The 15,312-nt window shown below is 41.3% G+C and overlaps 1 protein-coding gene and 1 pseudogene across 2 annotated transcripts in view; one reads left to right on the forward strand and one right to left on the reverse strand.

Annotated features, from left to right (window-relative positions):
- LOC123946947 overlaps positions 1–13,095 on the reverse strand; it is a 34,720-nt pseudogene extending 21,625 nt beyond the window's left edge.
- The window catches only part of TGFBR3 (transforming growth factor beta receptor 3), a 201,858-nt gene that overhangs the window by 64,394 nt on the left and 122,152 nt on the right, over positions 1–15,312 (forward strand). The window lies entirely within an intron of this gene.

Here is a 15,312-nt window from a genome sequence, read left to right on the forward strand (position 1 = left end):
GTTTTTAGCCCTTTATGAAAAGTAAACATCCAAAAGCAGCCCCACTTTCCTTCTTGTTTTTTTTTGTTTGTTTGTTTGTTTTAGCACTGTTATCACTAGGATGCTATTTACTACAGGCAGGGCTTGGTAAATGGGAAGAAAACCCTAAGTGATGTGTCCGGCCTTTTCCATGAATGGTGCAGGAATCCAGGTTGACATTCTGTAGTTTACTTTGAAAACTTTGTAAGTGAAGTATTATTTCAGACATCTGTAGATGCATCTGTAAAAAGGAGAAAAGCCAAGACAGAGGGAAATGTGAACATCAAGTACGTTCACATTTTCTCCCTGTTATCAATAGCGTTTTTTGGAAAGTACTGATTAAATATGAAGGCTGTTTCCAGTTTTTGGTTTACTTGCCTTGCAGCGTACCAAGTCAAGGCTGAGCTGGGGGCCACCTTCCAGAAAGCAAAGACTTCCTTTCTGACTGGAAATAGTCTGTATTTTGTTTGACCTTCAGAATACTCGTGGCCTTGCTGAAATACGTGGGCCAACGTTTGTCCTGGCAAGGCCAGCGCAGTTTAATATTGGTGTCTGCAGAGATTACCTTATAGGCCATTCAAAGCAGCGGGAGAAAGGTGACTATAGTAACTCAGACATTTGCATCCTTTCTGGCTTAAAAACCAAGGAGGTGATTTAAAACAAGCAACATTTGAAAACAAACACCGACAATAAAGAACAAAACTCTTCTTGCAGTTCCTAGTTGTCTAAATTTTTGAGAAATTTGCCAAGGTCAGAGTGTTCTTTTGCAAGTGACCTTGTCAGGAAGAGGGATTGCATCTCACGTATTGCACTGTGCTGATATCTACAACCCTCTCCTAACGATTGTCAAATATGGACCTTGGAAAGCATGATTTCCAGGCCTTTCGAACAGTATGTTCTTTATGATGCTTTGTTTGTAAAAATACTATCACGTGGCTAGGGATTTGCATTAACACCCTAATGTCAACTGGAGTTAGACCTCATGGTAGGTTTTTTTTCCCCCCATCAATTTAGAAGCAGAGTCCAAAGCCCAAGGTGGAGTTAAAAGTTACTGTTCTTACTTTAAAGCAAATACATAACTAGAATTCTTGTTGTATACTGGGTTCTTGAGTTCTTAGCGAGTCCAGTAATTTTCACTTAGGGCCACAGTTTGATTTTGTCAAATGCATAGTTGACAAGATGATAAATGATAAGGTACTTAGCGATTAGATGGGTTCATATGTGGTGATATGAAGATGTTTTCTTTAATAAGAATATCGGTTATATGGGAGTAATTGAAAATAATCATATCTTGTTGTCGACGTTCTGTATTAATTTAGGGAAAAAGGGTGAAATACGGATGTTTTATTCTGCTTACGCAGAGGGATATAAAAAATGCATGTAATTACATTTCTTAACGCTTCATTTTGCTTTTGATGTGCTCCCACCAGGTAAAGCTGTACTTGAATGTTAATGCTTATAGCAGGAGTCTAAAGTTTCACTTGAGGCCAGTAGGTGGGAACCACAGTCTCTAGTGATTTTCAAAATAAAACCCCATAAAGACCCCACAGCTGGAACCGGTGGTATGCGGGCTTTAAAAAGTGAGCGTTTTGGAATCCAGGACGAATCTGACACTGTCAAATCGCTGTTAGGATGATTCCAACATCAGCACCGTGCACCAGCTCATTTGGTTGGCTGTTAGTTGTGTGAATATTTGCCGTTCAGGCAATTACAAAAGAGGAATATCTAATAAAAAAAGAATAGGTATAGAAAAATATGTTACAGAGTTTCTATTCAGTCCATAGTTATACGTATTTGCTTACTGTAGTTGAGAAAGCAGGAGTGGTGAGTGAAGCTCAGGGGTTAGTATGAAAAGTCATGGAGAAAAAGTGAGTAGAAAAAAAGAAAAATAGATGTTTTGATAATCTTTGTCAAATGTTTTTCCAAAGACCAGCCTCAGATTTAAAGTATTATGCAGATGTAGGCTTTGGCCTCCAGTTGTTTTCTGATAGGAATTCAGCCTCCAGTTGAACTTTCAAATTGGTTCTTTTCTTTTCTTTTTTTCTTTTTAATTACTAAGTGACCAATCTGTTGTAGTTTGTTGATCTATTTTTCTCCTCTTACTCTCCTGCTGCTGCTTTCTGCGTGAGCTGCTGTTTGTTCTGGAATGCTGGGCATGCACATGTAGGGTTAGGGTTGCCTGCCTCTGCCTTAACCAGAAATGGAGGAAATCTGACCCAGTTTGTCAGTTTACAAGTTTCATTGGACTCGAAGGGGTTCTGATGGACAGTTATTTCCTCCATGTTCCTATTTCCCAAACCCCCTTCCCTTTACATAATTAATACTGGTATTTCCACTGTGGAGGAAGCTTCTCCACTCTGTTGTTTTTCTTAATCTTCTTTTGGGGAGGGTGTTTTAGGATGGGTCTTGCCACAGGCAGTTTGTTTCTTTCCCTGTCATCTGATTTGTTAATAAAGACATTGAAGTCCAGACTTTTTGTTAGGCAGCTCTAATTAATCAATCTCTTCTATTGGTATCTTGCTCTTAAGCTTGTAGAATTCTTTGCTATCCGTTGTGTTAATTTGCTTTGGAAACAAAGGCAGGATTAGCGCTAGTTTACAGGTGGCCCAGGTCAAGCAGCTTGTTACTGACAGAGCTGAGACTAGAACTTGAGGCTTCTATCCCCAAGATAAGCCTTCTTTCCTCTATGTTCTTAAGGTCTGTTATTGTATATTGTGAGCTGCTTTATTGTGAGAGAGGGTAGGACAGTGAGAAGAACGGATGTTCTTTTCTACTGATTTTTCCTGTATTTATTGGTGATATTTTTATGTTTTATAGGCCTTCCTGATTGAATTAAAAAAAACCAACAAACTTTCAAATACATGATCTCATTTCTTTTATAACAACCCTGGGGATTAGTCAGGATAAGTATTATCCCTGTTTTAAAGATGAGAAAACTGAGGCTCCGGAAAGTGATATGTTTTAGTGCTGTTGGAGCCATGACCTGGACAGGGTTGGACTAAGACTATAAAGTGAATGAGAATTCCACGTGGGCTTTTCCTTTCTGTAACATTCACGGAGCCCTGTTAAGTGTAATTTGCTGTGTTGGGTGTCATGGATTCAAAAATAACCTGTTTTTAAATTGGTATAGTAGAAGGTTCTGAGAGTTGGGTAGGGGGTGGTGCTTGGGGTTAACTTTGTTTAAGGGAATAATTTTTATAGTATGGACAAGGTGGTCAATTTGGAAGACTCTGTGTTACAGAACTGCAGCCAGATGTGTGTTTACTTTTGTGATCCCTGTTTTATTTGTTGGTTTATTCATTCCTATGCATTAGGATAGAAAAATAAATACAGTTCTGTTTTGGCTCCCTGAAAGTTTTTATATTTTCTGGAATTTCCTCACTTATTGTCTTTAATATTCCAGAGTTTTATTATGACTCATTTGAGCCACGCAGTAATAGAACAAGTAGGTGTAGGCCCGTGTGAAGAGGCTTATTAAGTAATTTGGGGGAAATATATTTTTGAAGACTGTAAATATTCATTTTTTTCTTGGTCTTGAGATTTGTTTCATGGGTGTCAGCGCTGCATGTTCTTGTATGTTTTGGATGGGGTGGGTGAAAAGTTAGGAGTTAAAAGAGCACGTTTAATTTTTCTCTTTGGCTCAAATATGTAGTTTTACCATAAACTACTGAAAGTTTCCTGTTCTTGTTTAATAAAAAAGTGCACTTCCATTCATTGTTTTCATGTAACTTCCTATGCTTTTTACAGTAGAAAAGGTCAAAATTTAGGATAAATTATGAATTATCTCTGGGGCAAAGAAACACTATTTCATTTTAGAAAAGAGCTTTAAAATGTGAACCTCTCTGAATCTGAAACTGAGATAGTTCTCAGTACTGCCTTTTTTTTAAGCCATAATCGTGGTTTGCAAAGAGGACAGTCTGACCCGTGTTTCTAACTAACATCAGAAGGCTGGGAAGATTCTGTGTCATGACTTGGTTTTTGAAAGCTGCCGATAATGTCAATAGAGGGGCTTTTGAGTGGCTTTGTGTGTCTTCCGTGTACCGTGGCAGCATGCAGCCTGTCCTCCACTGTCTGGTACATCATGGATCACTTGTATTGACTGGAAACAGGGACCCATGGTCACAGAGTCTGACCACAGCAACAGTGTCCTCCCGCACTGGTGATGGGAGAGAGAAGACGGGAAGGAATGGTGATTACAAGTTCCATTGAAGAACTGTAGTGTAGACGAATGTGCAGATGATGCTAAAATTGTAATTAACCTGGGTGTGCAGGTTATTACCTGTTCATCCTGAACAATAAAGAAGAATACACACACACACACACACACACACACACACACACACACACACGCTCAGGAGACCTAGTCATGTATTTGCTTTCTCTCCCTCTTGAAAAGATAATATTTCTAAAATGCTTGAAATCCCAGAGTCATAGAAGAGTAAGGCCTTTAGCACAGTTCCGGTGTGTGTGAACTAAATTCCCAGCAGTTTACCCTGAGTAGTGCATACACTTCACTTTCTTTGATGGCATGCCATTCAGATTAGGTCAGTGTGGACAGTGTCCCTAATATTGTTGCTAATATTGTCACTAATGTTGTTATACAATGTCACTTTTATAGCAAGTTTGTGTGTCCGTTGCACATGAAGAAAACCAAAACCATTTGGTGAGTTCCAGGGAAGAAAGCTGTCAGAAGTCCATAGAGGTTACTCTGTAGGTGGGATGGCCCTTATCCAAGCTGTTTACTTAGAATTGAGTATGAAAGATGACATGTGATAGGCTTGGAGCAGAGAGACAGACCTGCAGCCAGGGTAGAAAAACTGAGTATAAAAAGGATAGGCAGAAGTATAAAACACAAATATGGGACCATTTGGTGTAGAGACAGAAACTGAAATAGCATACTGAAATTTATTTAATAAATTGTAATTAGTATTCATAATGATGACCCCCAAGTCCTCAAAAAAATTTTTTTTTTAGTGATACTCAGGATGCTCAGAATATTTAAGGTGGTCAGGAAAGAACTATGTATGTAGTGCATTTTAGGTAGATTTCCCATAAAAATGACTTAAGTCTCTTTCTTGAAAGGAGTAAATCCTTGCTTATTTGGAAGATTTGCTTATGTGGGATATCTCATTACCGGTCAGTGCTGAACAAATGAAGCATTTGTTATATGGTGGTATGGTGGCTCTTTGGCCCAGATGAAGTAAGGGGGAGGGGAGTAGGGAATATGATATTAAATACTGGGAGAAGGAATTAATTATTAATTTAAATAATGGATTAAACTTTGGTACATTTTTCTGTGCAAATGTTGAAACAAAGTTCTTTTTGTTTTAGGAATTGGCATGCACAGGATTTCATTTTCAGATTGACCATTTGAAAGTATTAGAGCTTGTCTCCATGTGAGAGAAGGTGAACTCCCTGTGGCAGAGTGGTTTCCGAAGGTTCACTTGTGAGGAAAAGAGAGGAGCTAGTTGATTCAGAGTGGAAAAACACCGAAGAAAAGACCCCGCCCCCCCGCCAATAACACACAGATTTCCGAAAAACAGAAATTGCTTTGATTGAATGTGACAGACTTAAAAAAAAAAAAAAAAAATTAAGCTTTGAAACATCCTGTGACACATCTGTTTTGAAAGGTTTCTTTGTCACATACAGATGTATGTTTGACAGTACTTTACTGTGTGTGGCATTTGTCATGAGCATGCTTAGTACATGTGGTTTCTGAACGGGTATCACATTTATCTCAGCTTTAAATTTTGGGGGGAGTTTATTAAACAGCAGTATAATAATTTTTTTAAAAAGATTTTATTTATTTATTTGACAGAGATCACAAGCAGGCAGAGAGGCAGGCAGAGGGAGAAGGGGAAGCAGGCTCCCTGCTGAGCAGACAGCCTAAGGCGAATGCGGGGCTCCATCCTAGGACCCTGGGATCATGACCTGAGTTGAAGGCAGAGGCTTTAATCCACTGAGCCACCCAGGCACCCCAGTATAATAATTTCTTATATTTGTCTTTAGGTTAAACACAGTTTGATTGAATCAAACCCCTCCCTTCTAGCCTTGTGTTAAACTGGTAACTCTGTTCTAATTTTCTTTTCAGAAGTTGCTTGTGGACTTCTGAATAGCATAGGAAAATCTAAAACTTTCTTTTTTAAGATTTTTTTTTCTTTCTTTTTTTTTTTTTTTTTTTAAGATTTTATTTATTTATTTGATAGAGAGAAATCACAAGAGAGGCAGGCAGAGAGAGAGGAAGGGAAGCAGGCTCTCCGCTGAGCAGAGAGCCCGATGCGGGACTCGATCCCAGGACCCTGAGATCATGACCTGAGCCGAAGGCAGCGGCTTAACCCACTGAGCCACCCAGGCGCCCCTTTTTTTTCTTTTTTAAGTAATCTCCACACCCAACGTGGGACTCAAACCCACAACCCCGAGATCAAGAGTCACATCCTCAGCTGACTGAGCCAGCCAGGCGCCCACAAAATCTGAAGCTTTGGGTTAATTGAATGGGGTGTTTTTTAAAAAGAAAGATCAGAAAATCCTCCAGATGCCTTTAGCAAACTAATGCCACTTTGTTTTTTGCCTTTGTACATACATTGGTGTAAATTATTGGTTTAAAAAGTAAAAACAAACAAAAACAAACAAAAACAAACCAAAAAACCCCCTTCCAATTCTAGAAAAGAAGTTTTTGTGCATGTATGTCAGAGAGAATTACCTGGACCCCTGAATAAAATTCACTATGGAGTGTATTCCCTCTGTTTTTAATGAGGCCGTGTAAGAAAATTTATACATCTATGCTTTTTGTAAAATAACTTTTGAAATCACTGATCCTTGCATTATCACAGGCCTCTGAAATTCAGACTTAGGAAAAATGTTTTCTTATCCAAAGAGCTGACTCATTGTCTTTTTTATGAGTTTTTTTTTTTTTTAATTTTAATGAGATCTTTTAAGCATCACAGCTTCTCTTTTACCTTGGCTACTAGGAAGTTCAGAACTAGGTGAGGCGCTCAAATGAACTAGTTTCCTTTAAGTTCTTTGAGATTTCTTTTTGTCATTGTCAGCTTTTAACTGATTGGCAGCTTACATGGGTTTCTAAGCCCATTTAAAATTTTTTATTATAAGTCCCTCATTTTCTTTTCTAGAAGGAGTTAAGTATATCAGTGATAAAGGAATACATAGTATGACATTTGGGTTGGATAAGGAATTTTCTTTTTCTTTTAATTTTTTTTTTTTTTTTTTTTTTGAGTATGGTCGACATGTAGTGAAGCAGGAATTTTGTAGGAGTAGAGCCACTAAAACTGGGTACCATGGTCAGACCTATCTTGGTACATTAATTTTGCATTTCTAGGACCAGAAGTCATGGCAGGACTTGTCTGAAAAAAACTAGGAAGGATTGGGCTAGAAGGCCTTCTCACCAACTAGTTTATACAGGCACACCTCGGAGATATTGTGGGTTGGGTTCCAGACCACTGCAATAAAACCAGTATCACAATAAAGCGAGTCAAATGAATTTTTTGGTTTCCCAGTACATATAAAAATTATGTTTACACTTTATTATAGTCTGTTAAGTGTGCAATGGGATTATGTGTAAAAAAAAACCCAATGTACATACCTTAATTTAAAAATATTGCTTAAAAATGCTAGCCATCACCTGAGCTTCCCATGAATTGCAATCACTGATCACAAATTGCTGTGACAAATATAATGAAAAAGTTTGAAATGTTGCAAGAATTACCAGAATGTGATGCAGAGACACGAAGGGAGCAAATCGTATCATGAAAATGCTGCTGATAGACTTGCTCAACACAGGCTTGCCACAAACCTGGAATTGATTAAACAAAACAAAACAAAACAAAAGCAACAGTATCTGTAAAGCACCCATAACACAAAGTGCAGTATAATGAAATATGCCCATAGTGGTCCCTCGCACCCTGTGGGTGATGGTGAGGACACTGATCTCCATGGAGCCCAGTTTCTTGTAAGCTCTAATATTCTGCGATTCCTAATGCAAAAGGAGGTTGAGATAGGTTAAAAAGTATTTTTCTTTTCAGGACACAGGCCATAGCTGGAGAGATGGTAATAATAATTAGACTCAGATGATAATAAAAATGAGTTAATCCAGGTGTCGGGATGGCCCAGTCATCAAGCATCTGCTCAGGTCATGATCCCAGGGTCCTGAGATCGAGCTCCACAGCAGGCTCCCTGCTTGGCAGGAAGCCTGCTTCTCCCTCTCCCACTCCCCCTGCTTGTGTTCCATCTCTCCCTGTCTTTCTCTCTGTCAAATGAATAAATAAAATCTTAAAAAAAAAAAAAAGAGTTAATCCTAAGAACTGTCTATGGGGCAGATACTATGATTATTCCCAGTGTGTAGGGGAAGAACCAAAGACATCGAGTGGTTAAGTAACTCCCCCGGTTACAAGGCTCTAAAGTGTGGCAGGGCTGAGACACAAACCCGAGGCGTTGGCTTCCATGGTCCGTAGAGAACCAGGGTTTTGGTTGTTTGAGGAATTCATCACCCAGCCGGTATTTGGGAGCACCTGCCATGTGCCAGGCACTGTGCTAGGCTCTGGAAGAGAACGAGGATAAGCACAAGAGACGTGCGTGATTCTTGCCCTCATACGGTTTCGAGCTAAGCAGAAGACACATAAACACATATGCTGAAATTAATAAATGGCACGCAAACGAATGCCCAAATAGATTTATAACTAAAAGCTGTTATTGGCTATAAATGAAAAGGATAATAGGTATAACATGTTTATGGAGTCCCTTGATTTAATCAGGTAGGAAGATGTGGCTCCGGGCCAGGGCTCTTTACCCAGGCACCATGCTCCTATTCCCTGGTCTACACCTACTAGTCTTTTCAGTGGTGCCACTTGATTGACCCGTAACTGCTGCAGACTCTGGAAATACCAGCTCCACGGTTTCTCCTAAACCTTTTAGCTTCACTGTGAAAGGAGTGACAGCACACCAGTCGTTCACAGATTTCTCTACAAACCGTCAGCTCTGTTTCCCTCTTAACAGAAATATTTGAGCAGTGAGCTACCTAGCTTGAAGAGGAAGGAATATGGTTTATTACTGTAATTGAGTTGATGCTTGATAATTTGGCCTTCATGTAAAATATGTCCTTCATTCCTTTTAACAACCAACTGCTGAGTGCTCAGATTATATATAAAATCCTTTAAGTAAATATATTTTATTTAGTTTGTGGCCCAGTTTGTACACATGGCTGTAATTAGTAATATTTTACATGGCCAAAACAAAAGTTGGTAGATTTTTATTTTTAATCTCTTATCTCCTATATGTAATCAGGACCAGTGGTTACAGGCTTTGATTCAACTCTCAGCATTTGTGGTTTCCTCCTTCTGTCCTTCCTGACCATACTCTCCTCCCCCTTACAGCTGCTTGTCTTGCACTTACCCAGTTCCCGAACCCCAGTCTTAACTGGGGGCTCACCAGTCCCAGAGAATGCTCACAGTAGCATGGTGTACCTCTGTGGTTTTTTGCCCATATTTACCTCTCTTTCCTCCCATATTTTTCTTTCTCATCAGATAATCAGTTTGCTAGAGGGAAAAAAGAGAAAATCAGGTTAGCGACTTTCAGGTTTAAGTTGAGGTCTGATTGACGAATAGGTTTGGTTTGGTGATGTCCTCCCTCAGGATTAATGAGGGGCAACTTTCCAGTGCTGCGAGTCTCACTTTACCAGAAAATATTGCATTGGTAGGAATCAAATTACAATTTTTATTGGTTACATGCCTAAATTGTGTTTAATATTTTGAATTCAGATCAATGAAGTGTATTTCTTTTAATAAAGAAGTAGACTTTTGTTTTAATGATTTTATTTATCTCAGACTCACACAAGAGAAAACATTCTGTTTTCTTCCATCGTTCCAGTCTTCTAATTTGTTCTTGGCCTCAGTGCTGAGCCATTTGTTATAGCAATAACATCCATAATTTGTATCCATTCATTTGGATCTCCCTGTAATTGAATACTGAACGGGAGCCAGTGTCCCCTTTATTCCTGGCTTCCTTTAGATCTTATCAGAATAGGAACATCTTTTCATCTTCTAGATTAAAAATAAACAAGAAGAAAGTCAGCCAAAATGATACCAGATTACTCTCTGGATTTTGGAAATTCCCTGGAGGCAGAAACATGGACTCTTCTCACCTTTGGGAATTGTACTTACAGAATTTGCGCAGAGAACAGGAATTTTTTTTTTTTTTTAAGATTTTATTTCTGTATTTGACAGACAGATCACAAGTAGGCAGAGAGACAGGCAGAGAGAGAGAAGGGAGGATGCAGGCTCTCTGCTGAGCAGAGAGCTGGATGTGGGGCTTGATCCCAGGACCCTGGGATCACGACCTAAGCTGAAGGCAGAGGCTTTAACCCACTGAGCCACCCAGGTGCCCCGAGAACAGGAATTTTTTAGTCTGATGTTGCACATACTTTTATTCTAAATCTTTCCACTGCAATTCCTAGAAGTATTTTTGGGGGAGTAGTGGCTAGGGAGTAGTATAAGAACATCTTATCTTAGATATTTTATTAATCATTTAAAAACTCAAAAAGAAAACATTTTTTCAATGGAGAAAATTTTTTCATTCATTTATTTCTCTTACCCTCAAGGGACTTTATGTCTCTAATAGTACTTGAAATTTGTAAAGCATTGGCATATATGGTGTCTCCTTGATCTGTGAGCCTCTCATGAAGTAAGAGAGAAGAAGATTATGCGAAGCTTAAGGACAAGGTTAAGCAGCTAGTAAGTGGCGGATCTGGATGTAAAATGGCGGTTCTCCTATTTCCTGGTCCAGTGCTCCTCCTGTTACCACTGTGTGTCTAATACAGGAACTCTTCTCTTGCTGTGCCTAGTGGTAACTTCTGGAACATACTTCCTCTGCTACCTGTTCTCTTCAGATTATAAAAAACAGGAGAAAACCCATTTCCTCAGAGAGCCGTATGAGTCCTCTCTGAGCCTCTTGGTTGTGTAGTGGTATCTTGCTTAGATGGAAGAGTGAGTGCCCTTTATAACCTGGCACTTCCCAACACTTTGAGAATTTAAATTCTTAAGGATGCCCTGCCCATTGTTTCTTTTTGAACTTTTTAAAAACACAGGAAATTCTTCAGTATGGTTGTACCATGATTTGAGCACAACAGTGTACAAATATGCATTGGCTTTTGGCCCAACAAGTTGGCACTTGACATCTTGGAAGGTGGTTGGTTTGTCAAGAGGAGGGTCTGGATTTAGGTATTCACTTAGAGGATGAAACTATGGTAAGAGATGTGTAAGGATTTGTGCTGTAGAAAAATCTGGCTGTCCCCCCCCCCTCCATAAATATGCAGGTTTTAGAATAACAGAAACTCTTCTGCTTGTCTCTTTCCTACCTAGGATAAGCTTTAGCCTTAAGCCAAGTTTTATTGTTGAAAAATCTAGGTGGGACTTTGGTAGAAGGGCCCCCTTTGGATTTTAATGGTGGTACATTCCACAATTCCATCCCCAAGGGGCTGTAGCTCCAAAGTGCTGTAATTTGAGATGGTATAAACACCAGCATATGTTGTGTGTGCTGCAGGCATTTTTGAGCTCTGGCCTTCCAGGTGTTTGTTTCCTGGAGCTTTGCTTTTGAATCATAGCCTGGCTGCTTGTCTCATTCCCTTGCAGGAAGCTCACTTAGAGCCAGGCTGTACTATTGGCTGAGAAGTCATCATGGGTGCGCTTTCCTACCGATTCTTGCATCCAGTGGGGGTAGAAGGAATTTCCAGCTTAGGGGCAGAATAGATCCTGCAGTGCCCAGGCGTACAGTCTGTGGGAGTTTGTCCCTCTTCACAGCTGACAGCATTGCAGAATTCCCTGTGGGACAATAACAGAAACCCTTATTAGCCAATGGTGTTGTTGGAATAAAATCTCCCCACTGCAGTGTCTTGGTCCCAGGCTATAATGTTACCCCTTGATTCCCTCTGCATCTTTACCACTTTTATTGCTGCTGAACACATACTCCTCGTGAGTACCCTGGGTGATATGGGGAATCTGTGTGCTGGAAATTATGTGCAATAGGTACCAGATGTTTGTGTCAACGTGGTGTGCCTTCATATTTAAAATGCTTAAGGATCACATTTATTAAATGTGAAAATTAGTTTTTGTTCCTTTCCCTAAACAATCACTCCCCCACCCCCAATATTTTACCTCACTTGCGTGAGGTGTGATATTAATTTCTTTGGGGACAGATTAAATTTAAAATGTGTGCAGCAAAGGCATCTGTTCCCAGATGCTTCGTCTGCATTCTGTCAGGCCTTAGGGCTGGCCCGCAGCCAGTGTGGATGTGGGGGTTCTGTAACTGAGATCGGAATGCTGTGTTGGAGCTAAAGGACATAATGAAAGGGTGAGTCCATTTGCATTTTTTTCTTTAAGTGGAACTGGGAATTTAGACATTGATGTGATAGCCAGATCTTAGGAACATTTCCCTTGTGTGCAGATAAGCAAACATGAGTGAAAAAGAGGAAGACAACATTTGGTAAAATGAGAAATGAACTTGTGCTTTCTCATTGAGTTTATGATGCCTTTGAAGTCGACCAAAAGATTGCAAGTGTGGACCAAGCAGTTATTTTATCAAATATGAGTAAATGTGTTTGTTTGACCAGTAAGTCTGGGTTTGTTCATGAAGCCCAGAGGTGAAGGCCAGGAAAATGCAGGGCGGAAGCAGGCGGTGACTTATACCTGGGAGACCAGGTTCGAATCCCACCCTGCCCCCTACTGGTGGTGACCTGTGGCAAGTTACTTAGCCTCTAGCAGTAACGGTTTCCACCACTCTAAAATGGGGTTTTTAACACTGTCTTTACAGCAATGTTACGAGGATTAGAAACAACATGTGCACAGTGTATGGCCCAGAGAAGGGTTATGATAACCGTACTCGTGAAGAATTAAACCCTGGCTTCTCCCAGGAGGCGGAGGCCTAGGCTGTCACCGGATGCCTCACAGTGTTGCCCCAGGTGGCCCAGCTGCTGAACAGAGGGCCCTGCTTTGTGAAGGAGGCTACTTGGTCTGGGCCACCTAGAGAGTTTCTCACCACAGGGTTGACTTGAATCTGTGCTGTCTTCAGGTCCATGTTTTTAGTCAACAGAAGTAATGTCTTGTGGGCAAATAGGGGTCATGGGTCGGTCCTGGTGGCTGAGGAAGGTCTACAGAGAAGGAAAATCAGAGTCTGACTGCAGGATAGGAGAGAAGACACGTGAACGAAACACAACACCCGGCAGGATTTGGGGGAGTTGCTTGTGCGGCCAGCAGAGAAGGATAAACTCAGCTCATGCTTTCAGACCAAGGGAACGTTAGACTTCTTTGGGAATTACCCCCAAACAATACTGGATGGGGCATATACTAGATGCTTAGAATAAACAGAAATACCCAGATAGGGAGGCAGCCTTGCAGAATGTCTCTGGAGGTGAACTGTGAGTGTGTTACTATCAAGAAACACTGTGTCAGGATAGCCACTCCGCTCTGGGTCTGCACCATTTTACTGACAGTGGAAATAATATCTGGTCTCTCCACATTAGAGTTTCTGTGAGGCTTCAGATAAAGTATCTGTAAAATGCCCCCCCCCCCTTTTTAAATGCCTCTTAATTGTAAAGAATGGTGCAAGGTGATCAGGAGTGCATATTTATGGCATTGTTGCCTTCCTGTCGGTGTTTGTGCCCAGCTGATCCTTCCTGTGGTCATGTAGCTTTTGCTATGCTGATCAGCATCATCACAGAGCATGACGCTCCCTCGCCTCCTGACTGTGGGGAAGGGATTGCTCAGGGAGGGAAGGGCTGCGGGTTTCCAGTGGTGGCCACAAGAGAGAACTCCCAGCTTTCTGAGGCTGTAAGGGAGAGCCTACACCCGCAGCCCCAGCGCTCACAGTTCGCCACAGAAGTGAGCAGATGAGTCAGACCCGGTTTTGGAACATGTTTTCCTGGTTTCCAAGCCTTTGCGGCGAGGAGGCGCTGCCTCTGGGCTCCGTGGTGGCCGCTGGCTTAGACTCGTGTGGTAGGCCTAGCCTGGGGGCGGCTCCCAGGCTTCCCAGTGGAAGCTCTGCTCCCTGGATGTGGCTCTGGGCTTGTGTGAGGTGAGCAGCCTGCAGTAGAAGGCACTCGAGGCGTGTGGCGAGTGCCTGGAGGCCGGTGCAGCGAGGCAGGCTGTGGCTTCAGGAGGGGTCAGCAAGTCCTGGGGCTGACCCAGAGGTGACAGGAGGCTGGGGGCTTGCTGATGGCCAGGGAAGTGTTGTGCCACCTGGAGAGAAGGGCCTTAACCAGCAGAGTGTTTGGGAGGTGAGGACGAAAACAAGTTTGTGGTTCCTGCCTGCTGTGACATTTGGGGGTGGGGAAGCCCCAGCTGGAGCTTGATTTTTTTTTTTTCCCATTTTATTTATTTTTTCAGCATAACAGTATTCATTGTTTTTGTGGAGCTTGATTTTTAGCAACCAGTAATGCCACCTCCCTCATCTCATGATGGATCCCCCCACCTGCCTTTGATACAAGATTGAAGTTTTGGCTACTGGTGAAGAGTGAAGGGGACAACTCTGAGATAGAATCTCCTATTTGTATGAAATCCTTTGCCTGTTGGAGCATTTCATGGTTCTTTCCCTTTCCTCTCACTCCCCCTTCCCTCATTAATATTTGAGTGTATACTGGGTGCTCGACATTATGCCCTACCCAGGATGTCTGTATTCCAGCCAACGGGAAGGAGGAAAGGGCAGAAGAACACAGTTCCTTCCCTTCATAAGAAACCTCCTAGAAATTGCATGTACCCCTCTGGTTATTGCTTACTAACCAGAATTTGGTCACATGGTCATACCCAGCTGCAGACATTAGCTAGGACTTCCAGTGCAGTGTTGAAAAGGAGTGGTGAGAGGGGGCATCCTTGCCTTAGTCCTGATGTTAATGAGAAAGCTTCTAGTTTCTCTCGGTTAATAAGTATGATGTTAGCTCTAGGGTTTTTGTTTTTGTTTTTTTTCCCTTTCCTTTCCTTTCCTCTTCTTTCTTTCTTTTTTTCTTTCTTTCCTTCTTTCTTTTTTGTTCTCTTTCTTTCTTTCTTTCTTTTTTTAAAGATTTTATTTATTTATCTGACAGACAGAGATCACAAGTAGGCAGAGAGGCAGGCAGAGAGAGAGGAGGAAACAGGCTGCTTGCGGAGCAGAGAGCCTGATGTGGGGCTCGATCCCAGAACCCTGGGATTATGACCTGAGCTGAAGGCAGAGGTTTTAACCAACTGAGCCACCCAGGCGCCCCTTTCTTTCTTTCCTTTAATGTTCTTTATCCAGTTGAGGAAGTTTCTGTTGAAGTTTGCT

Source organism: Meles meles, chromosome 1 (genome assembly GCF_922984935.1).
Source record: "Meles meles chromosome 1, mMelMel3.1 paternal haplotype, whole genome shotgun sequence".
Classification (NCBI taxonomy): Eukaryota; Metazoa; Chordata; class Mammalia; order Carnivora; family Mustelidae; genus Meles; species Meles meles.